The 25,225-nt window shown below is 37.8% G+C and overlaps 1 long non-coding RNA gene across 1 annotated transcript; it reads right to left on the bottom strand.

Moving 5' to 3' along the window:
* Positions 1-2,775: 2,775 nt before the first annotated feature.
* LOC134478400 (uncharacterized) lies at positions 2,776-24,826 on the bottom strand. Its single transcript, XR_010051020.1, has 4 exons — positions 24,706-24,826; positions 24,026-24,142; positions 23,673-23,742; positions 2,776-2,855 (listed from the first exon to the last, which is right to left on the bottom strand). It is a non-coding gene; the product is annotated as an uncharacterized LOC134478400 (long non-coding RNA).
* Positions 24,827-25,225: the final 399 nt, after the last annotated feature.

The following is a 25,225-nucleotide window of genomic DNA, read 5'->3' as shown; positions in this document are numbered from 1 at the left end:
CATAAGAAATCATCAAAAATAATAATGCATAATTTCTTCAATACAGTAATAGTGTATTTTGATAAAACTATTCTTCATGAATATTTATTAGAGTACTTATTTCTATTACACTTGAATAGTTGACTTCCAATCTATGTAAGTTCCTTACAACTATGCACTGGGTTTTCTTTTATAACAACCTGTACCATAAAGATTATAAATTGAGACGGTGAGAAAATAGTCAGAAAGATCATAATAGAGACTTTGGAGTAACGTAATGGGTTAAAATCTCTCACGGACTGTCACAGGTGTTACATTCTGAATGAACAGTTTCACCTCTTTGAATCTTTACTTCCTTTTCCCCATAGAGAGCAATTTTTAAAAAGCACATTTGCTATTCTTTAGTAAATGTAAGCGTCACTGGCCTGGTATTAAACATTGGTATTATTGTAGAATTTCCCCATTTTTATTTTTTTTTACTTTTTATTATTAGCATATATTTATGGTGCACAACAATTACATTCACCCTGGGGAATGGATGTATACTGCACCTGGATCATGTTTTGATTTCTGCATGTTTATTAGTACAGTTTGCAGTATGTACTGATTATATTCATCACGGAGAGCTGGTGCATGCGGGTTAGAGAAGGAAATGCTTAAGCACGTGTGACAAACCTTCCAGTGCTGCACCAGCCTGGGGTTACTATCTTTGCTTCTTTCTATTTATTTCTATAGGGAGAGATCAGGGAGAATCTGCAGACTGAGGTGATTCACAGGGGCCCACCCACTTGTTACACCCACTGTTAATGGAGAACGCTCTCGGCTCCCCTTCCTAGCTTTTTACCACAGTCTTCACTTTTTTTTTTTTTATTTAAGAGGAAAAAGAGAAAAACACAAAACAAAACAAAGCAGTGTAAGGTTACACATAATACAGAACTACAAAAAAAAAACATAACAGTAAGAAATCACCTGTTAATAGATTACATATTATCATCTTGGAAATAGTTGCTCAAATCACAGTATCAAAGAATACAAAGTAGACATTCAAACAGAGAGACTGCAAACAGCTGTGTTCAATGATCCAAAAACATTAATATAGTCAGCTATTTAACACCCCTAAACACACTTGCTGTTATATCCGTTAGAGCTCTTTTTTTTTTCCTTCCTTTCTTTTTTACAACAAATTTTACACATTTTGGATTTTATTACTCCTTAGTTCTTATTACTTTTTGGGGGGGGGAGAGAATAAAGTCAAATATGGCAAAACAAAGCTGTCAGTCAAAACCAAGGATAGACATAGCACATGATGTAGAACAGAGTACAAGGTTATTAACAATGGTTATCAACGTTGTCTCTTGTTTCCTTAAAAAGATTTGTCTATCTCATTAGATATTATAAAGTTGGACAAAACAGTAGAGAACAAGACCAATAAAATTTAGGCATTGTAAACATTACAGGACTTCCAAAGGAGACAATAGTCAAACCAGAATGGGCATCTTAGTGAATCTTATTGCCTTCAAAGTAGTTGCCTATACCCTCAGACTTGATACTATCGCACAGAATGGAACAGAGTCTAATCAGTCAAAACAAGATCGTGGGAGTATTACAGAACTTCAAAACAAGTTCAGTCTTCACTTCTTTACTGTTTTCCCCAGGAGTGTGGGGACACTGTTACCCATTCTCTACTGCCTTACTCTATTTCTCAAAAAACCTTCTGTTCCCCTTGCAGCTCAGTTACATGGTGACAGGAAAGTGCCAGTTTATTGCCATTAGGGTAAACAAATGGTTGTCTGTCCTTAACCTTTCATGGCAAATTTGCTCGGAAATCTAAACAAATCTCTGATGATAGCATTCCAGCCAACGTAGAGGAGTTATTTCAAGTGGTGTCTGGCCACCACCTTGGAAAAAAATGGCACTGCAGTACATCTAGGCAAGCCAGTTTTGCATGTCCCAAGTGACAGCAGCAGCACCTTTAAATGGGAAGCTATCACCCAGCCCTACTCCCACGGGAAGGCAGGTCTCTTTATTTACAAAAGTCCCAGAGCCCATGGGATTTGTTTCCTTGCAGCTCATTACAGCTGTTATTTCTCAGCACAGGCCCGCCAGCTTTCATGCCTTTGCTGGTAGCTCTTTAAGGCTCCCGGCATCCCTTCTGAGCTCTGCTCCTTGGCCGTGGATTCCCCAGTGCCGGGCAGATTTACCCACAAGGACACTGTCACTCTTGAAAGCTAGCCTGTGCTTTGTTGTGGGGCTTCCCCAGTGCAGAACTGCCTCGCTTCGCCATGGTTAATTTACAGTGTCACTGGTGTATTTCTGAACAATTTAATAAGTGTGATTGAATCCATTATATACCAAACAAGTTGCCTCACAAAATTCTCCTCATGGTACCATCTACTGAGAAAAACAAGTAATTACTCTAATGATATATGGTAGTTAATAATGCAGGCTCCCTGCAGGAAGAAAAAAAAAACCTCTTGACTTGTTAGTATCTCTTCATTTACTACAGTGGCCATCCGGTAAGAGACAATAGCAAAAGTTTTGTTTTCTTTTAAAATTTCTGTTAAAATTTTTAAGAGAACTTCTTGGATGAATGATCTGGGGATGGCAATGCACAATGTATGCACCACTGTTGCCCCAATTCATGTGTTTTGAAATTTTGTTGTAGTTTTCTTCTTCTCCTTCTTCTTCTCCTTCTTCTTCTTCTTCTTCTTCTTCTTCTTCTTCTTCTTCTTCTTCTTCTTCTTCTTCTTCTTCTTCTTCTCCTCCTCCTCCTTCTCCTCCTCCTTCTTCTTCCTCTTTTTCTTCTGCTTTCTCTTCTGCTTCTTCTTTTTCTTCTTCTCCATCTTCTTTTTTTCCTCCTCTTTTTTCTTTTTATCCTTAAAATAAAATATATTTTAAAACATAGTATTTTTTGTATGCTGAATCTTCTTAAGCTCTCTCTAGTTTCTCTTGTGAAGAGACTCTATATTAGATTACACAGTCTGCATATATTCAAAAAAAGGAAGACCCAATCTTTACATATATCAATTTATTCCAGTAAGACCGCTATGCCTCAATCAGTTGAAGTTTTGACTATATCTCTTGTGGAGATAAAATAAAAGCTTTATGGTTATCTAAAAATGCTGTCAATGTAGGGTAAAATGCATTTCCATGAATGTTTTCTGAGGCTTAATATATTAATATTAATGCAGTATTATTACTCCAAAGTAGAGAAATTACATGTAGTACATAAAAACTAATGTACCCATTGTATCAAATCAAGGCCAGGAAGAATTATGCTTCATGCAGCAAAGTTATCAGTGAGATGACAACTTGCCTATATTCCCATAAATGGATAAACAGATTGTTCAAAGATTGCACACTGCTTAAGATACATAATCACTTGGACTCTTTCTGGAAACTACATTTACATGTTCAAAGCCACTTTGGTTAGCTAATTTTGGGAGAAGTGGCTAAATTTATCAGGTTTGCTAACTGAAGAAGTGTCAGTGTTTAAAATGAGTTGACCCACATTGAACCGATTTAGATCTTCAACATACTTTCTATTTAACCACAACCATAAAACAACAAAAAGGAGCCCAGCTAAGGCATCAGGAGACACAGACTCTGATCCAGATGCTAATAATAAGTTTTTCTATGTTGCACTTAGACCAAACACTGACTGGTCTGTCAAACCAGTACAGTGAGACTCTGCATTACACGCACACATGCCTTGCAAACTCCAGGGTGCATTAATCAAAACCTGAATGGATAAGAAAGAGAAAAAATAAAAGTGGGTGATTATTCAGCTTTCCCAAGCAAGAGTTAGAAGTTTTAGCTTTGTAGGGAGCAGCATGACAGCCCCATTGCTGCCTCCTTGCCTCTCTCTCCTATGGGCACATAATGCGCCTGCCTACATTACCCATAATCCTCTCCTGCTTATGTCACATATCTGGATGTGATGATGACCTATCAGAAACCACCCCATAGCCTCTTCCTGTCCCACTAGCCTGCCCATAAAAGCTGCAACCACTTCCTGAATAAACAAGACTTGATTGGACTCCTCAACTTGTCTCCATCTCTCTTTGTCTCCCACCCTGTTTTTTTCATCCCCATTCCCCCTCCAGGTATACCCCACAGATTGATCCATGGGCCAGATCAAGCTTTGTCCCTTGTGTTGACAATTACAGAAGGTTTTAACAATCTTTTTGAAAAGATTAGGATAGTAACTGGTAAAATTTAAAATGGAGTCGCTCTCTTTCTAATTATTGTGAAAAAAAAAGACAAAAGAAACTAAACAGACTACTGCAAGTATAAATCGGAATGACGAAGGCAGATCAAGCATGAGAAAAATCAAAGAAAATGGTTTAAAATCACCCTTTCAAGACAAGAACTTGCAGAAATAGTTGAAAACAGCAATGCAATAATCAACTCATTTCACAACTTTTTGCAGTATAGGAATTTATCCCAGAGTCTTCACACTGGTCTATAGCTCCTGTCCTTTTTATATTTGAGTTTTTATTTTGAGACAGAATCTCACTAAGTTGTAAATTAGTTGTAGATGTAAAACTAAGATACTCTGAAACTATTTGAAGCTTGAAAGTTGAATATTGCTCCAGGTTTCCTATCGCTTTTACCTTAATTAATATAAAATTATCCTTTAACAATTGTCTTCTTTAATTTGAAATTTAACATTTGCCTTGTTAAGAAGACAAATCATTATTAATTTACACACTCAACCAAAATGTCTTAAATTCTAGTTATAGCTCAGATACTATAACAGGAGCTGAAAGCAGGCCCGATCCCTGCTTCATGAAGATTATAAATTATGTAGTCACTCCTACAATTAATGCTAAAACTCTGTATTCTTTCCCTTGCATTTTTCAGGGGGAAGGGGATTTGCATTCTAGAGTCTGGCATGTTACATTTCAACCTGATATCTTATTTTGAAAATAAGAGCCATAACTGTAGTACTTTGGGAAGCTAAAGCAGGAGGATCTCAAGTTTGAGCTCAACCTAGGGAACTAAGCAGTTCAGCTAAACTCTGTCTTCAAACAAACAAAAAAACCTTTTAAATACCTGGGGATGTTCCTAAGTTCAAAGGCCCTTGTCACAAAAAGATGGGGATGGAGCCAACTTAAGTGTCCATGAAGATAATATTGTATGTAGACATGATGGGATGGAAATCCTGTCATATCGCAACAGCAGGAATAACTTTGAAAACACTGCTAAGGAAAAGTCAATCACAGAGGGACAAATACTGTAGGATTCTACTTCTCAACATGTCCGAAGGAGGTGAATTCATAGAAGTGCTATGTAGGATGGTAGTTACCATGGACTGGCAGGTAAGAAGCCAGAGAGCGATTTGTCCAAGGACATAAGGTTTCAGCTAGACAGAAAGAAATAGCTCAGTATATGCATGGTATAGTTGAAAATTACTAAGAGGATGGATTTTAAATGTTATCACTAAACACAGAGAGGATGATATGCACATGAGTTAATATGTGTGCTGATAAGCTAGATGTTACCATTCCACAATGTATACATACATTTGTGGAAATGTTATGTAATGCATAACAGCGATATATAATTACTATTTGTCGATTTAAAAAGTAGGTAGGACAACAAGGGGAAATTTTATGGTTACCCACAAGGACCCTTGCATGACTAGAAAGAAGGCACAGGGAGAGCACACAAGAGGTTGCCATAGACTCCCTCGACAGTCACCTCTTTCTTGTTTGTCTGGGTACAGTGATCACTACTCAGAGACTATGCCCATTCAGCCAGTCAGGTTCTCCTACGCTTCAGCTGTAGTCAGGGCCTTGGATTCATTTCCTGTCTGTACGTCACCTCCATGACCACTGTTCTACATTCATGAACTTGCTTCTTGGGCAGGATCCATATCAGGCCTGCATGCGAAGGGTCATTTTGTCCTCTGCTAAACAGGGCAAGACTGTTCTACCTTCAAGGCAAAGAAGAGAGTTGTTTGCAGCAACCTCAGCCCTCCCAAACCTGCTCCACTGACTGACATTAAAGAAAGAGAACTGGCAGCCCTATGGCGAGAATTATGAGAGATGGATGACAAATCAGTTTAGAAAAATGAGGGAACCTCAAGGCCATAAAAGAGAACTTACTGCATGGAACCTATAGGAACAAACTGAAGCAATCAGTGAGAAACATACCTGTGATTTGACAGGAACAAGGTGATTAATAAAGTACGGTGCTAAGGACGATTCTAAAATGCCTCGTTTGGAGGAATCAGTGAACCGTAATGCCACTAGTAGACAGGAAGGAAGTTTACGGGGGGAAAAGACTATTTGTGGGAGAAGACAATGGCTTCATTTTTAATTCTTAATTTTATTTTCAAAAGCAAAACAGAAAAAAGGATAGATATAACAGAGAGTTTCAAAAAAGTACTAGGAAATTAACACTAGTTAGGATACTGCATAGTATTATCTTAGAAATAGATGTTCAGGTTCCAAGATTTAGGCATTTATAGTGGCTTCGTTTTTAGATAACCAAATTTTAATGAACCTATAGAGCATCTAAGGTAAGAAATCTAGTAAATAGCTGGCAGAAATTTTTTAGAAAGATAGTTAATCTGGTAATGAGGTGTTTGGACTGAGTAATGGCAACAGGTAAGATATGATCACTGGAATAATAAGAAATGACCAGACATTGTGGTCTATTAGCCCATGGGGCAGAGACAAATGACTCTCTGTCATGGCCTTACAACTCTATACCTTGACACGTGTCTCAAGATCTCCATGGAATTAGATCAGGGCACTGTCCCGTTGGCACGAGATAACATTAAAGATAAACCATCCTTATAAATTACAGAAACCAAAATCACAATGCAGAAAATGTACAAAGTAAATTCAATGGAATTACATTATTAATGGCTCCAACTAGCATCTTCTACTCAAATCCCACAAGAATCGTGTTGTATGTAAGCAACACTTTTCTCACAGCCAGAGCCTTTTAGGAGCCCTCTATCATATCCTTGAGGCACCAGGCTAGCAACATTATGGATCATCAAGACAGGTTGGCTGGAAGGTAGATCACTTTTGTCAAGGAAGAAAATTTAAGGAGTCAGAGGATCATAACTCTTATCCTCTACAGTAAAAATGGCACTGTTGATGATTTAGGAACTGGGGATGGTGCTGTTCAGCCAGGATAATTATAAAGAATACTCCATGGTGGAATATTATTCCAGAGGTCTGTAAATTTTCTGTCACTTTTCCTATTTCAGCTCATCTTCCACATCAAAGAACTCACCCTGTCCGTAAAAGGGAAGATATGCCACATAACAGTTATATCCGAAAAGATCTTTCATGTGAAATCACGTAATAAAGTGCTATTTAAACAAACGATATCAGTAGTTACTGCAGCCTATCACAGGACTAGTACATCAGGACTGGGGGATTTAAAGTCGAAATCTTGTATTTTTTGCCAACCTCTTTAGAAGTAGCACACTGAATTGTAAAATAGAAAAAACAGTCACACAGAATTGTGAGCATTGCTCTAGAATTGCTAGATTTAATTCTTGTTTCAAATAAAGTAATGAAGTGCCAACTTTGTTAGCACTTTTCTACACATCGTCAACTCCTGGCAAATTTCATTTTCAACCCTAAAATATAAACTGAATCCCTTCTTTTGAATGGTCTCATTTGTATCACCTTTCAAATTACCTTTTTTATCGCTTGATCTGAGTTTCCAGCTACTTGAAAGTTAGTTTATCATCTGAAGACACAATTCTGGTTGCTAGGATGTATAAAAATGGTGACCCAATTGTAAATATGACTTAATAATAGATATTGTCTATTTTACTTTAATTTAAATTTAGTTTAGTTTTAATGGTGTTTGATTTGCCTTTTCAACTTTCTCCTTCTAACGCAAAATAATATAAGGGAAAAATATAAGTTTGCCACAGGTTGAACACTTAATTTCTGCAACTTAAGAAATAACTCTGGAATTATATTGTTACCACAAATTTTTTGCCAAAACTTTGATTAGTTTTTAAAAACATTTTAAACAAAACAACTTTTCATATTACTCCACACCTTCTTTTAAAATATGGCACTGCCTAAATGCACATATATATCAAGGAAGAAGAGAAATCTATCTGAGACATCTATCATCATCAGAAATTAATGATTTTACTAATTATTTATCCTATTTGCTTCAGCATATTTTCAGTGTTCCAAGTTCAGAATGTTTAAATCTGCAGTTAACAGCTCTGATGTATCAAGAATTTATAATTTACCAAGCAAAAAACAAAGAATGATTTCTCTATTTTTGATGATATAAACAATCCCTACATTAAGGCAGAAAAGAATAAACTTGCAAAACTCTACACTAATTCTATTAATATTAATTCTTTTTTACACTAATTCTATGACCTGCCTCGTGTTAATTTCTAACCAGTGAGTTGTTCACTAAATAGTTAGTAGTAAATGACAGACAATGCAGGTTAGCGCTGATGGGTATTCCATTTACTATGACACTGTGAAGGAGTTGTATAGCTTCTGAGGAGAGGAAACATTTCAGAAGGCGTTAACAGGTAGAGTGCAATCCTATTTTATGAATGGGTACTTGGGGGTAACTCTGCAAAGCGCCCATTTAGACAAATTGGAACTTCACTTTTGAGAATTTCCCTCTCTGCAGAGTGTGGAGTGGGGGTGAACATGAGACAGCTGGAAGACAGAAGGGGAGGGTGCAGGGGGAACTGGAGCCTTATTATTTGCACACTATGAAAGGCAGCAGAAGGCCCAGGCCACTCCAGATCACACTCAGCAATTCAAACTTTAAAATCTTTAAAATCGAACGGATGAATGACAACATCCTTACCATTCCCATCTGAAACACAGGTGAAAAGCCATGGGAAGAAAACATGGGGATCCCAAAAATTTCCAGGAACTGCCCAACTAAACCCAATCAGTGAAACTGACTACTTTTAGAATCATACTTATTCTTCTTAGTAGCTTCCAACAAAAACACCCAACTACATCCTTAATGAATCTGTGACCTTCGCAAATCAGCACTCTCCATCTTGCCAAGCACCAAAAGTAGCAGTGAACAATCTTTCATAACAACGTGTAATAAGATCCCCAGACCTTCCTCTGTGCTCCGGGCAGACCGAGGGCACCCTTGCCTATGCGTGTGTGCCGTAGATTGCAATTGTATTCTTTGTTCCCAAATATCCTCCGCTGGAGACTTATCGCTGCATTTTTTTACTTGGATACAGCTAAACCAGCACCAGGTATAGCTCCTCAGCTCCTTCCTGCTCTTCATCTACAGCTATACCCATGCATCCTGCAATGTATTTAACTCCATGAAGAAGGTCCCCAGTTTGTCCTCCAAGCCATTTTTTTAATCAAAGACAGCAGCCAAGAAAGGGAGATGAGTTTCAACTGGTCCTCGTGAGGAATCCAGAAGATTTCCCATCTTTCTGTATTTTGTTTTGTTTTGTTTTCTGTTTCATACCATCTTTCTCTCCCAACTGCCCATCCTGTGGACTTGAAGCTCTTATACCTCACACTAACGCAACAGCCTGACATGATCTGTTTGAATGCATCTCAGGTTGCTCAAGCTGCTATAACACATACTATAGATCAGCATCTTGTGCAATAGATATGTATTTCCTCGTGGTTCTGGAAGTTGGAAAGTCAAGATCAAGGTGACAGTGTACTTAGTTTCTGGAGAGAGCCCTCTCCTTGACTTGTAGATGGCAGGCTTCTTGGTGCATCCCCGTAAGCCAGAGAGAAACAGTTGTTCTTTTCACCCTCTTATAAGGGCACCAACCCAATAAGGAATCAACCCTGTGGTCTCTGTGATCCCTATGATCCTACCAACACAGTTATCTCTTAAGGCCCCACCACCAAGCACAGTCACACTGGGGATTCAGGCTATCACGTGTGGATTCTGTGGGATGTAAGCATTCTGTTTACAGTAATCAGCTCTCGTTCCTCGAGGATGTGCTCTGAATGCTACACTCACTGAAATCCTCTCTTGTGCTGTTCACTTTCCTTTTCCTTACACCTACGTATCGAAATCTTATCTAAACTTACAGCAACCGTTCAAGTCCCAGCCTTTGCATGGAGCTTTCCCTGATATTTATGGTAAAAATTAACCACTTTCTCCTGCCATCACCCCAAGCAATTGTCTCTCTCTCTCCACGCACTGAATACATCCCGCCTTGTGTGGCAGTTCTGTATATCTCTGTCACTCCTCATAAATACCTTGAGGGAAGAAATGACATCTCACTCATCTTCGTATCCCCAAAAGCAGCTATCACAGTGCCTGATGCAGAGCTGCAGCTCAATAAATGTCTGTTGACTTGAAGTCTGGTTCAGTCTGCTTTATCCTCTGGCCCTACTTGGCTTGTCACCACGACTGTATCTAAAAGACAACTTTGCCCTTCTGGGCTCTCTGCTCTTGTTTTTATCTATTTTTATGGTGTGTTTATACGCAGTTCCTGCTTAATGCCAGAAGTCAGGCACTTTGGTGATACGTTTTCAGTCAGGTTATATGTTTGGTATTTTTTGAAGTGGAAAGACCCTCACCAGATGCATTCAGAGTTTTCTTTTGAAACTTGATCATGAAAATAAATGGGGAAAATAAATGTATTCAATACGACACTGCATAGTTAATATATTAAATCCCCCAGCGCAGAGCAGACTCTCAAAGAACGCAGGCTGAATGACTGAAGAAATAAACTGATGGAGTTACTAATTAATAAAAATCCTAAAAAGGACAAAAAGTGGGGTAGATATATAGTGCTGCTATTTTTTAATGACATCATTTAAGAATCTTTCAAAGAAACGCATATAACTAACAACCTTTTTGTAGCCCTACCAATAAACAGGTATTCCCCTTTTCAAATTGCATGAGTTCATCATCCTTGTTTAGAGTTTGCTCTAAGCTAGAGTTTATAGTGAGCCATAATTTATGGTCTATGAAAAGAAATTTTATTTACATTTTTAACACTATAGAAATTATACAACTCCTGGAGTGGCATGTCTAAGGAACATTTTTCAGAATAGACCTAGGTCTATTTTTTTCTAACATCTATGAAAGTGACACTTGTTATTACTATCTTAAATATTTTTATATTATTTTGCTAGTTTACTGCCACTATAAAACATATTCAGGCTATCAACTTATAAGCGTACTCAGGCTAATCAGATTACAAAGGCTCACATTTTGGGAGGTTATGGTTCCACTGCTTTGTGGCTATGGTGGAGGGGCACAACATGGTGGGACATGGGGTGCAGCACAAATGCTCAACTATGTCTAGGAAGCAAGAAAGGAAATAAAAAAGGGATGGGGCTTATAGCTCCTTTTAGGGCATGAGCTCAATGACCTAACCTCCTCCCCCTAGGCCCCGCCTCCTAAAAGCTCCACTCCTTCTGAGCAGTGCCAGCCTGGTGCTCAAGTTTCTAGCATGTGGATCTTTGGAATACACTTATTCACATCATTGTAGTACATGGGTAGAAATTGTGTTTAGTTGTTTCTAGGTGAAAATTTTTAAAGAATTATTTTGGTAGCTTTCTAGAAAAGCTCTGTGATTTTCACTAGGAAGCAGTAACAAGTTTCTTCTTGGAAGTTTTTGTTTCAATTTCTTTCCATGGAAGCTATATTCATAAATCCTGAGGAACCAAGTGAAAATCTTAATATAAGAATGACTAATATCTCACTTAGTATGCCGTCAGGATAAAACTTCTCTAGGGAAAGGTACTGTGCTTCATTTTGTGAGAAAAACTACAGAAAAAAGACTCAAAATATTTACAGTGATTTTTTAAAACAACACTTTAAATCAAATTCCTTTCTTGTAAGTAAATCTAAGATAATAATTCCTTGTAATACAAGAACTTAATAAGCATTTTTCTGTAAATAAATGAATGAACCAATTATTCCATTACATTTTCTGATTCAGTGTGTATTCAATACTATGCAGGACTATAATGTTACCTCACATTGTCATTGGCAAACCTTTTGAATTCTTTATTTTATCATGCTAATTATCCTAATAAATACTGCTTTTGGATCAGAGGATGAAGCATGTCTGTAACTTTATGACTAATCTATCTAATCAATTAAAATTGGAAAAGGTAAGTAGAGATTTTATATGTCAGTTATTCAGCAAACTTTCATCAAACAGCAACAACATCTGGATTCTGGTTTCATGTGAGTCCAGGGGACAAATATACCCACACCCCTTCAGTGCCCATCACGGATACTACAACTGAACAACTTGATAGACACCAAGTGATCAGAGAAGACAGTAAGGAGAGAATTATGCTGAAATTGAATCTTGAAATGTCATTAATGCTCATGGGACAAAAAACTAAAAATGTCTTCAGATAAGAAAAGGTCCACTACAAAAAAGAAACAAATTAAACAAAGCTAGAGGTGTAGAAAGCTTTGAAGCATTTAGGAAATATTAGGTATGACTGATGGTTGTTGGAGAGAAGGAAGAAAATAAGAGAACTGGTAGGGACTGCCAGTTCCTCCAAAATCATGTAACTCGTCTCCAGCACTTCAGAGTGTGGCTGTATTTAAACATAGCATCTTTAAGAGGTAACTAAGGGTCAGTCTGGCTAACATCCTTCAAGAAGAGATTGGAGTATATGTGGACATAGGACCCACCAGGTGAGGAAGGACTAACATGACAGTTATTCTCCAGACAAGAGAGAAGCTTCAGGAGAAACCAACACTGCAGGCACCTTGAACTTGGACTTCCAGACTTCGGGACTGTAAGAAAATAAACATGTGTTGTTTAAACCTCTGGGCTACGGTTCAGTACTTTGTTATGGTAGCCCAGGAAGATTCATAGAAGACGGGGCTGGGGAGTTTGCACATCCAACAAGCCATGGAAATCTTTCAGAAGCTAGTAGGGAATTAGCAATATCTTCATAAATTGTTTTGTGTAAGAGTATCAGTCTGATAATTATGTTCAGCACGGAAAACAAGGAAAACTAAAGAAATATTAATAGTTGCGTGAAGAGATGAAAGCCCCACAATTCCTTGTAATATAAGAACTTAATAAGCATTTTTATATAAATGAATGAGCCAATTATCCCATTACATGTATACAGGAGAATAAATTCTATTGCCTCAAACAGAATAGTAACATTCATACCACTGCTCCTCATAAATTATGGGTGCCACACACTGAATATTTCAGGTAATTTAATGCTGACTCTAAATATACAGACCTAAACACCATACAACCCTGTATGATTTACACAGAATTTTCCTATAACAAATATTAATTTGCTGCTCAATAGACACATAACTATTTGCTAGTTTTGTTCAGGAGTGGTACTACATAATAACATAGACAAAAATCTATGCCCTAAAAGCGTTTTTTGAAAGTCTGGGAACTCCAACAGGTATTTTATTCTTTAAGTACTTGTAGTTAAACCCAAAGTTTTAGAAAATATCAGAGGAAAAGGTACCAGCAATAGAGCCCAGACATACTTTATTCAAAAGAGGTGCAGGTAGAAAGAATTCTATACAAAATAAATAATAAAGATTAACCAATCCAAACTGAACCTTGAGGAATATATAGATTTACAAAGTTTGTCTTCTCCAGAATCTTCACAAAAACACAAAAGGAAAATAAGAAAACATGGATGTAGAGGCCATTCCAGCTGATGTGAAAAGAACCACAGGTGTCATCAAGTTGATAAACTCTGACTTACAGCAGGAGTTGGTCAACCGTGGTCCCTGTCCAAAACCCAACAAACTGCCTATTTGTGTATTCTTTTTGAGATAAGCATTAATTTTCTATTTTCACATGCACACAAAAAAGAAAGAATATATCTTGTGTGGAAATCAATTTTCAAATTGTTGTTATTGATCAGTACATTGTATTTGAACATTTTTGTAATCATCTATGTTTCTATATTACCTTTGGCTGCTTTAATGGTAAAAAGGCATAAAATAAAAATTGAGTAACTATGACAAAGAGCCACATGGCTTACAAAGCCAAATATTTTTATTATATGATTCTTTACAGAAAAGTTTCTGACCCTGTCATAAAGAAGATCCAAGACCTAGACTTTTATTATCTTTTTATGAACACTGAGACCCTCATGGAAGGCAGAAACAAGTAACCTTTAAATGAGAATAGTGTGCAGCTCAGGTAAGTATTCATTGAATTAGTACCCTATGATGCTGTATGGAAATTAAGATCAAGAAATACTAAAAGCTCTCAGTCACATGAATGAAAAAAGTTCCCTAGCTAAATGATTACTTCCACGGATATTGAATGACAATTCAAAATGTCAATATGTTAATGTAAATTAGGAATCTACAAATGTTTCTAAAACATGTTCTACTCTGAATAATTTTCTACTCTTAATTTTAGGAAAATGGGAATATTATGCTTTGAAAGAGAATTTGTGGGATGTTGCATTGATTATATGAATGTGGTGATGATGAATACCATTCATTAAATATTCACTAAGTTATTTGAAAATTCAACCATAAAAGTTTGCAATGTTTGCTCAACTACTGAGAATATACAATCTCAGAAGTCTCATTTTAGTATTAACATTGTGAACACATATCATGTGCCTTTTGATAACTGGCAAGAAGCAAATTCTTGGCAGAGAAGCAGTGTCTGAAGGCACGCTAAGTCTACAGGCATTAGTGCTACCCATTAAAAGCAGACCAAGAGGGTTTAATGGAGCAGAAAGCCAAGGTGGCCAGGTTATCAACCAGCACAGATTTCACTCAGAGCTCTAATCAGTGGGACACCTCTGTAAAACATACAGCCTGCAGGGTAGAATCACTGCTTAGAAGACAAGTTATGCAAAACACGCTTAATTCACGGGACTGGCACAAGTTGTTCCGTTGGCTTCTGAAAGTCACTAGGCGATAGAACTATCTCAGCAGTTTTCATAGTTTGAGAACGTCCCCCAAACTTTCTCTTCATGATTTCAGATTTTGGAAAGAAGTGCGAACAAATAAGAGTGTAGAATAATAAAATGTTCTGCCAAAAACAATTACAAGACTACTGTTGGTTGATTAAATGACATGCTAGAGTGACCTTTCCCATTATTTTGCTATATGCATTACTTAAATGTTCTAATTCACTTTTCCTTGGAAAAACTCAAATTTCCAGAAGCCAAAACCTCAATATTTTTATGAATGGTGGGTTAAGTTGTACAACGATAACCTTTCTGCGTCATGCAACAAATATTGCCTGTTAACACCATCACTGTCATTATGAGCACTATCATTATTTCTCTTAAGGACAATATTAATTCAAATGTCTAAGTAGTAATAATCCTAAGTGATCTGTTTGATATTTTATATTTATATTTATATTTATATATTTTATATATTTCATGTGTATTTTATGTGTTTTATATTTGTACACATGGACGAAGGCCTTTATAACCCAGGCCTTTGCTCATGTGTTATGTCACCTCTCAGGCTGTTCCCCAGGCCCTTTGACCTAACCTGTTGCCCCAGAGACGCTGACCCTTACACACCGCAGCTTGAGATCTCCTCCTCCAGGAAGCTGTCTGCTGGGAAGCTGACCTTCAAAGTCCTCATCAAACTATTTCCTTATTCACTTGGTTTTCCCCCGACTAACCTCCACCTGCTTGAGATTAGAGTATGTGTCTTGGTCAAGGTTATGTCCTTGTGTCTTCAGCAGTGCCTCCCATAAAATATATGCTCATAAATCCGTGCTTAATGAATATAAAATCAAATTTTTATTTCAGGCTTTTTAATTTGCTTAATTGTTCTTTCCTCATTTGTAAAAATGGGTAATAACTTTCTTAACTAATTTTGATGACGTGAATATGTAAGTGTCTGAGCTAGAACCTGGCAATGAAGAGGTGCATATCTATAGCTATAATTCACCAATTTTCCATCTGTACAACAAGGCTTTATTTTTTGTGCTGACATTCTGTCTTTTAAAAACAAATTTTTTAGCTTCTAGTTAAAGCATGGCTTTACCTTTTTGAGTATTTTTTGCCTTTTAAAATATTAGCCAAAAGATTAGGAAACAACCTTGGCTTTGGTAGGAAACCAAACTTTTGCAAACACTTTGCTCATTCAAACAAAAATGTTCTGTGAATCCCCCAAAGGGTGGGTGCTGGCCTAATCTTGTTTGCCTTCCTATTCAGTATTCTTTCCCACCAACTGCCCCTGAGGCCTTAAAAAGAGTTAGCAAACTGTACAAAGAAATGCCTTGATGGTCATGCTTACTTGGTGTTTCTGGTCCAACGGAAGAGTGAAGCACAGATGACAGAAAAGAGCCTTTTTAAAAATCCTATTTTGATAGCTTAACATTTTGAGGAAGTTTGTCTTCCTGTTTAAAGCATCACATAGAAACAGTCAATGGATTTGCTCATTAGGGGAAAAAAAGTATACCATACCACTCTTTGGAAGAAACTAAAATGGCCATTATTTTAAAGAGTGGTAGCTTCTACTTATTATTTAGGCTAAACAGGAGCCAGGATGAGTGGATTCTCATTTGCTTTACTCCAAAATTCCGTGAACTGTGTGCCAGTGTGATGACCCTGCTACAGATTAGGAATCTGAGGCCAGCGTGAGTTCATATCCAGTCCTAAGGTTATGGAGTGAGTAAGCAGAGCCTGAGGCTGAAGGTCACAGTGTATGCAAGTCCCACTTTCAGGGCTGGTCTATGTTTTTATATTACCCCCTCCTAGATCTTATTTCATGTCCTTTCTGTCTCATTTTCCAATTGTGTCACTGGATCTTCTAATCAAAGCAAGAGAATAGTCTCGAAACCACTTTATTGCCCTTGTTTATTATGTGAGCCATGTGGCAGCATCTTCAAACATTGTTGTGCTCTGACACCTACATCACATGTTGAACTGGTAGGTCTTGTCTTGTCCAGAGAATGCAGGCCAGTCTTCCTTGTCGATATTCAAGGCCCTTTGCCTTTGCCTTGCTCCACAGTTCTGGTCTTCCCGTCAGTTGGGCTTCATACTCCAGATCCAGGAAGACAGCTCTGTGCTGAAACAGCCTGCTCCACTGCCCGCAATGGCCTTGCCTTGAAAAGCCCGGCTGCCCACAAGTCTGTCCACTCTCGTGTTCTGAGCACCCCTTGGGCTTTCAGCTCCATTCCCACCTCATCTCTCTTGGATTCTTCTTCCCATCATTTGTCTCTCCAGAGCCTTTCATCTTCAAGGCAGCACTCATTATTTCATCTTTGAGCATGGCTTTTCTGATCACCTTGGACAAAAGCAATTTTTTCTCTTTTTCAGCACTCTGATAAAGCATATAATGAAATTTCTTATGAGTCCTGTGCTTGCTGCTATTCTTATGTGGTCCTTGATAATAATCCAGCTACTTTCCTTTAATAGATTTCAAAGTCAGGGTAAGTTAGATTATGGTACACGACAAAAAAAATCTCCATAAGTTAAAAAAGCAAACTTATTGTTTTTCATGCTACTGTGTTAATCAGCTCTGGAGCTGGAGTCCATGACACGATCCTCTACCATCTAGAAAGCAGCCTGTTATAATAGCAAGCAAAAGAGAAGGCAAAGTGAGCCCGAGTACTTGCAACTGCGACCCAGAAGCGACAATAGCGTATGTCACATCTGCTCAAACAGAATTGTTGAATCAACTTATTTGTCAAGAATAACTTCAAGAACAATGAAGACATTCAGATGCACCTTGGTTCGGAAAGGAGAAGAAAGGGGCTATTTAGAAAATTCCTTAATAACTACCTCTCTCCCTGTTAGTAACTCAGGCACTGCAAGAGTTAAGGCTTCACCTTCTATATCTCAGACATGATCCACACAGCTTGTCTACCAAAGCTGGTGTTTAAGGCAGAAACAAGAAGACAGACACCTTTCCTTCTCTGGTTCCAATTGTCTCATTACCATTAATGTACAATCAGTCCTTGCTGAACAGCTGAATTCCATTCCTGCAACTACATCATTAATCAACAGTGTAATCAACAAATATTACAGCACTGTACTGTAAGGGTGCCACCATACAGTTGTACTCCTGTCATGTTGTGTTCCTCTGTTTTAGGTCCAAATGTGGGTAGTAGGTCAGAGGAGCAGGTTTTATGTCTGAACATCTTGCCTGGGTCACAAGTATGAACAGTCGTTAAATAGATAAGTCGGAAAGTGAGGAATATGTATATATAGCCATGAAGACCTGATGATCATGCCAGAACAAAAGCGGTTGCCATGTGGATCTACTGCATATACAACCACCATGGTCTTACTGATAATTAAAAGGAAGGATTTAGCTGATAGCTCAGCTCTTGGCACGGTGAAATTTCTGTGCCATATAATATAAAAATAACTATGCATTTCATTCACACATCTGCAGATTGATCTCCATCATCCTCAGCTGGTTTTGAGTCCAAACTTCAGCCTGGATACTGGTTGGGCCACATGTTGCTAGTCCTCTTGTGGTAAAGAATCACTTTAGAGGGTACTCACTCTTTCATGACAAAGCATGGGCACCCAAGAGGACGATGCAATTTATGTTGCTGCTAGAATTACATCTGATAATGTTCACTCGAGCAAAGTGAAACACAGACCCAAGCCCTAGATTAAAAAGGGTTCAGTGGAAATAACACTCCACCACTGTCATGAGTAAAACAAGTTATAGGGTCAAGGGTGGCAGTAGCATGCTCCCTCTTGGATGAGGAGAGAGAGAGAGACAGAGAGAGAGAGTTTGTAACAATGATTGCATCTGTCTCACCTGATACACAAAGAGGAGGAAACACAATGAGAGTAGGACAAAGGCACGATGAAAGGGAGCTGATACGAGAAAATATTAATGCAAGCCAAACTGTAGTATAGAATTCAGTAAAGGGGTCATAAGTAAATTGTTGAAAATAATCCATTTGGAAAACTCTGATTTACTCAAAAGATCAAGGAAAATTGAAGCATATAAAAATTTCTAGACACAGAATTTACCACCTGGAGAAACCACATTGATACCTGCAGAAGCAATGGAAATATATTTTCTAAGTTTAATCCAAGTCTGTGTGAATGAAATGAGCAGATCCAGAGGGTCTGAAGGTAGGAAGGTAGGACACAGAGCCAGGATGGAAAACTCCGTTATGCTGAGTGTGGTACCAAACTCTGTAACCTACCAAGAGGAGTAAAATTGGTTTCCCCCAAAATGTACACTCTGTGGTAAGGTAAATGTTCATTCTCTGATCTAAACAACGGCTGCCAGTGTTGGATTCCATCCATGAGAAAAGATGTGTTCTGGTCCTGTGGGACTAGGCTGGCCTTTCAGGGCTTGAAGAATACCTTCTCTCATCACATCTTTGGAAGTGGACGTGCAGCTAGCTCATGTCAAGCTGCCACCATTGGCATTCAGCAACGTGGTCCCAGAGAGTGCTTGGTGACTGTGAAACTGTTCTGCATTTGTGCTGCCTATAAGTGGCCACTTGCCCTTGTGTAGCCCATGAGCACTTGACATGTGGTTAATGTGAATGGAGAAAAATGAATTTTTAATTGTACTTGATTTTAATTAACCTACGCTTAAACAGCTACATGAGGCAAGTGGCTACCATATTGGAGTACCATTCTAGAACGAGACGGTCCTTGGAGCCACTACTCTCTTTTAAGTACTCAAAAGTAGCTCGCACAGCTCCCATTCTGCAAAAACTCACTCTTCCTGCCAGTATCTGAATGCCAAGGAGCACACAGCAGTATCTTAGCAGTTGTTTCAGTTGTCAAAAGAAAAAAAATTCTGCTTCTGGGCAGACATCTGACTGTGCAACCGTTGCAGAGAGACAATTTAGTTCAGAATTATGTGCCACCCTGACTCTACCTGGCAGGTGCCTTCTGTGCTGGCTTTTCTATCTGCAAACTTGAGAGAGATGACAGGGTTTTAAATGATTAACTCCTCTGGGCCACATTACTTAATTATACAGTACATCCAGGGATACGCACATGGGTCTTTTATGGTAAATGATATGACGGTCTTAAAAACTCATTAATATGTCATTAACCAAGCAGACATTTACTAATTAAACAATTAGCCCCTCTGTTCTTTTCCTTTGTTCCTCCCAGAGATGCTTGGTTACCCAGATCCCCAATTTAGCAGAAGGTCCCCCCTTCTTTCCCCAAGAAAATCGCTCATAAAGCAAACTCTGAGACTAAATGATTGCACCACATTTTTTCAACTTGGCTACAAAGAAAATCAAATCTGATTTCCATAGTATAAATGAATGTGGGTGTTGGTCTAGTTTAAATAAATCATCCTTACCTATAGAACAATTCCAGATATATGCAAACAGCATCCACCACAACTGGCATAAACATGGACTATAACAAAAATAGATATGCCAGTTAAATAAATATGAATGGACAAGATTAATGATTTGAGATGTGTTATGATTCATCATACAAAGGCAATGCCAAAGAAATGTGCAGTGTTCTTAACTTTGGCTCTCAGAAGATTTTTAATGTCTATCATGCCTTCTTCTAAATTTAGTTTAATCATATTTATTGTTTTGAAACTATACTAAAGTGCAGTACAAAATCAATTATCTAACTTGTATATCAAAATAAAGCACAACAAGTGTCTTTTAGAACAAATGTCTTGGGTATATTTTTAAAAGGAGATTTAAAATAGTTTTACATTAAGAGTATTCATTTCAGAAAACATTCAAGGGAAATAAACACAAGCCTATGGCTTTCAGCCACATTCTGCTTACATGTTTTATGTCCCGTCCAACAATGTGAGCAACCTTTACAAATCTCCTGCTGACCTAGAGTACTAGCCATTTATAAAAGGTCATTCGGATGGTTCAAATGATGGTAAGAGGACACAATAGAAATCAGAGAACTAATCTCTTTGATGGAAGTGCGAAGGCTGTGTTTCCTGTCTTTTTTTCTATTGATTTCTCTTTCTGTTTCCCTGGTAGGCAATGAAGCTAAGTGTACATTATCACAGGGCTGTTTGTTATACTAACAACTATCTGGGTGATCACATCATAGAGTGAACACTTAACTCAAAAAAACATTACAATAAAGTATACACTGCCATCAACCCCACTCAAAGTGTTTTTTATTTCCCTTGATTCCAACATGCTTATACCATCTTTCTTGGCATTTTGTGCAGCAGTTCTGGAAGCTCTGACTAGTGAGCATCTTAATGATGTATGATCAAAACTATGATGGATGCTTCTTCCAACTGTCATGTTAAAGAAAAGTAGGTTGAAAAACATTATGATGTGTTCCCAACCACTTCACTCATGGAATCTACAGCCGTGCAACTTCTGGATCTTCCCCAAAGCCAAAATGACCATGACATGTAAAGGTTTTTTACTCAATTCAGGATATTGAACTAGTTAAAGACACTCATGAAAGAGGACCTCCTGAATGCTGCAGAAAGTGGCAAGGATGATGGAATAAGTGTGTTCAAAGTAAAAGAGAGTAATTGAATGAGGAACGATGGCACTGTGTCTTTTACTGTAGCTGTTTTTTTTTTTAAGTGAAGCATTCATCACATTTTTTGATCACTTCTACTGTGTTTAACTTGGAAGCTCAAAAGATCCAATTTTGTGCTGGAAAAGCAAATCAATTATCTCTTCTACAACTTGGATACAGAATGGATCCAAAGAAATATTCAACATTATACCCTAGGTCACAGTAGCACAGAGAAAGCCCACTCTAAGCAGACCACATTGCTTCCCAAACTATGTCATGAGTCACAGGGGAAGGGAACAAAATGTAAACCTCAGTACCCTTCCCGACACGCGTTCCTGTAAGTCTGGAGAGACAGTGCAAGGTGGAGAAGTCAGGTGGAAATCAGAAAGCATATTCTTTCCAGATCCCTTCTGGTAAACTGTCCCAGGAAGTCTAGGAAAACAGGGACATGGATTGGTCACTCTATTTATAGGCTGGCATTTCTTCTTCAATTCTACATAAACACTGACTTTCATGTTCATTGATATTTTTGATTTTGAATATCTTTTGTAATGTAAATTTCTCAAAATTGTGTAAGCTTTGGGACCATAAAATCTGAATCTACTTGAACTAACTAATATGGTAATTACTTATATTGAGTAAGGAGCTCTAACTACTAGAAACCTCTCTAAAATGCTATGTGATTTTTCATAAATTTGAAGAATACTTATTGAATATGTGAGTGTTTAAGGACATTCTGCAGATAGAGTCACATTTTCTGACTTCCTCCTGGCTGAATAACTGTGGCAGATGCTGTTTGCAAGTAGAAAATGCTGGTCCAGGACTCAGAGAACCTGGTTCTCCCCACCTCTGGATTCCTAAGCAGCTGCATGCCTGGGGAGGGCTAATCTCGCCAGCCTCTACCATGCTTCCCATAAACAGAGGGAGGATTGAAGAGTGGACTAGATTCTTGGACTCAGAGCGAGGGTCAACGAAGTAAGTAAAAGATGCAGAACCTCAAGCCCCTGAAGCTCGCAGCCTCCTGCATCAGAGTCTACCTTTCAACAAAATCCCCAGGAAATTCACTTTCAGCTTGTAGTTTGAGAAGTCAAATACCAGAATGATGTCTTCTAAAACCCCATGCTGGCCTAAAACCCTAATGCTGCATGGAGAGAAAGATGCATGGAAACTAACATTTTTAGTTAAATTGTTCAATTTTACCTTCTTCTCACTCTCCTTTCATCTCTCACCACTCCTAAATTTCCCCATTTATTCGTAAGCCCAGTGATATTGTGCCTATCCTACTTATGCATTACTAGATTTATCTAATTTCTTAGAATAAACTCACTGGTGAATTTCAGAGTTGCTCAATCATTGTGATCTTTTGTGGGTTGTGGTATTTTGAATATGCTGTATCCTTCCTTGCAATTCATATGTTGAAATCTTACGGTATTGCAATCTGGGGCCTTCAGGGTGTGAAATCAGAGCCCTCATTAATGGCATCAGTGACCTTATAAATAGCCTGAAAGAGTTTTTCACTCCTTCTACTGTGTGTGGACGTAGCAAGAAGACACAATCCATGGACCAGAAAGAACCCTCATCTAACACCAAATTTGCTGTGACCTCAATCTCAAGCTTCCAGCCTCCAGACTGTTTGAAAGAAATATCTGCTGTTTATAAACAACCTCGCCTATGTTAGTCTGCTCTAGAAGCCTGAAAAATCTGACGGGGGTCCACTTCAAAGGATGTGAAGACTAATCAAATGAAAATTATACGCTGTCTTTAATTCACAATGATTTTGTATAAAAGCCAAAGTAGAGATGATAAATTTATTGGCATTTTCTCCTGTCCTTTGAAATTGTCCTCAATAGATAAATAGATGATAGATAGATAGATAGATAGATAGATAGATACATACATACATACATACATACATACATATATTACATCTAAAGATATTCATAGTAAATCAAAGTAAACAGCTGAGCATTAAAATATTTGAAGGCATGATCAAAATTTTCTGAAAATTGACACAGAACTTCCCAGTGACAAAGCTCCTTATAAATAGTAATTTAAACCCACAAGACTACTGGTGTATGTTTGGGTTAAAGATTTCTGATAGATGTGTAGACTATAAGTTTATAGGATATTTTTAAAATTACACCATAAGTTTGCACAAGATAGTACTCTTTGTGCAGCTAACAGGTACTGACCTGTATAGGTGGCTATCCTTGTATTACACACAAATACGCTTAGAGACAATTTAAGACCTCTAATCAGTGTATACTTCAAGAAACTTTGATCCCTAAGAAGGAAAATGGAAGTTACCAATAAACTTGGTTCTGACTTGCATTAGTCATGGATTCAGAGAATTGTGGGCTCAGGTTCCAGTAAATACCTGTAAAACAGGAGAAAAGCCATTCAACATTTCAACACTGGAAAACATTTGCGTGAGAAACTTTTTCATAAAGAGAAGATCAATCCCCCCTTCACTGACTGAAGACAAAATTAATTACCAGAGTTGGCAGCAGATAAATGATTCCAATGTACAGAATTGTGTAATTATAGCAGCTGCAGAGCTGGAAACCAGCTCCTAACTTTGAACCTCAACCCCAGCTTGACATTTCTCCCCACATCCAGTTCTTCCACCAGTCAGTATGTTGAAAGTTCCCTCATCTCACCTCCATAATTACATGTTGGGGTGCAGAAATAATCATGGGCTCTGCTGCCTGCGTGAAACCTTATCATCCTCTAGTTTGCAAACGGTGTGCTATATCATCTTTGAAGTGTTGAAATATCTAGAGAGAAAATTTTATTAGGGAAAAGTACTGTAATGGCAACAAAAGTAATTTGCCACAACATGTCAAATTAACTACCTTATTAAGGATTGGACTCAGAGGCAAGTCCAGAAATGGACAAATATTTATGACCAATTTCTTAAATTTCACTGTAGATTCAGTAAACTCAAAGCACATAAGCTTCCCAATTCATTACAGCATTGCAATATTTACTCCTGAAAAACACTGGCTGGAAAATAAGAGGTTAAGAACTAAAGAAACACTTCAAGCAATTCTTTTTTTCCCTTGCCTTTCTAAACAGCAAGGGAGGTTGTCAGTTGGGCTCTGTAGCGATTTTGATTCTCTCTTTGAAGCCAAGAGGAAAGTTTTAATCTCATCTTTAATTTTAATCCTTTAAAATATGTAAGTGTTTTAGAAATGTACAAGTTGAATTTGGCAGATTTTACTGGTCGAAGTAAAGCAGTTTCTTTCAACTGTGCAGTAATAAATCAGTTCAAAGCTGGCTACCTAAACTATCTGAATAACTCAGCCACAAGCTGCAATCTACTGATTTTAAAACTTACCTTATCAAAACATGAGCAGAAGAGCAAAGTCCATGGTATAAACAATGCAAGTAACAAGGTAAACTCAAAGAAATACATTCACGCCTGAAAATCATTTTATAAGTTGTTTTGTTCTCCTGCAAGGAAAAAAAAATCATAACTTTGGGGAAATTTTTTCTGACTCAGTAGAAGTTTTACCTGCTCTGAAACATATATGTTAAATATTGTTTTTAAGGCTAAAATCGCTCATTCTTGAGGCACAGCTGTATACTCACTAACCTCACATACTCTATATCAATTAAGAGAAGTGCTGCTCAACAGTGTTATACTTGGTCTTGATAATGCTCTGCTAGTTCCTACTCACAAATGCATACACACACACATCTCCACATTTTACAGATGATAACATCCATGTTTATTATGCTCAAGAATTCTGTGGGTCAGAATTTCAAAAAGGATGTGTCCATGATGACTTGCTTCTATCAAGACATGTATGTAACAAATTTGGGAGACTCAACACTACAGGTGTGTTAGTCAGATT

This window comes from Cavia porcellus, unplaced genomic scaffold (assembly GCF_034190915.1).
Source record: "Cavia porcellus strain 051 isolate PalLab524CR breed Dunkin Hartley unplaced genomic scaffold, mCavPor4.1 scaffold_13, whole genome shotgun sequence".
Lineage (NCBI taxonomy): Eukaryota > Metazoa > Chordata > Mammalia > Rodentia > Caviidae > Cavia > Cavia porcellus.
The sequence above is the reverse complement of the archived record's forward strand: the minus strand, read 5'-3'. Positions and strand labels throughout refer to the sequence as shown.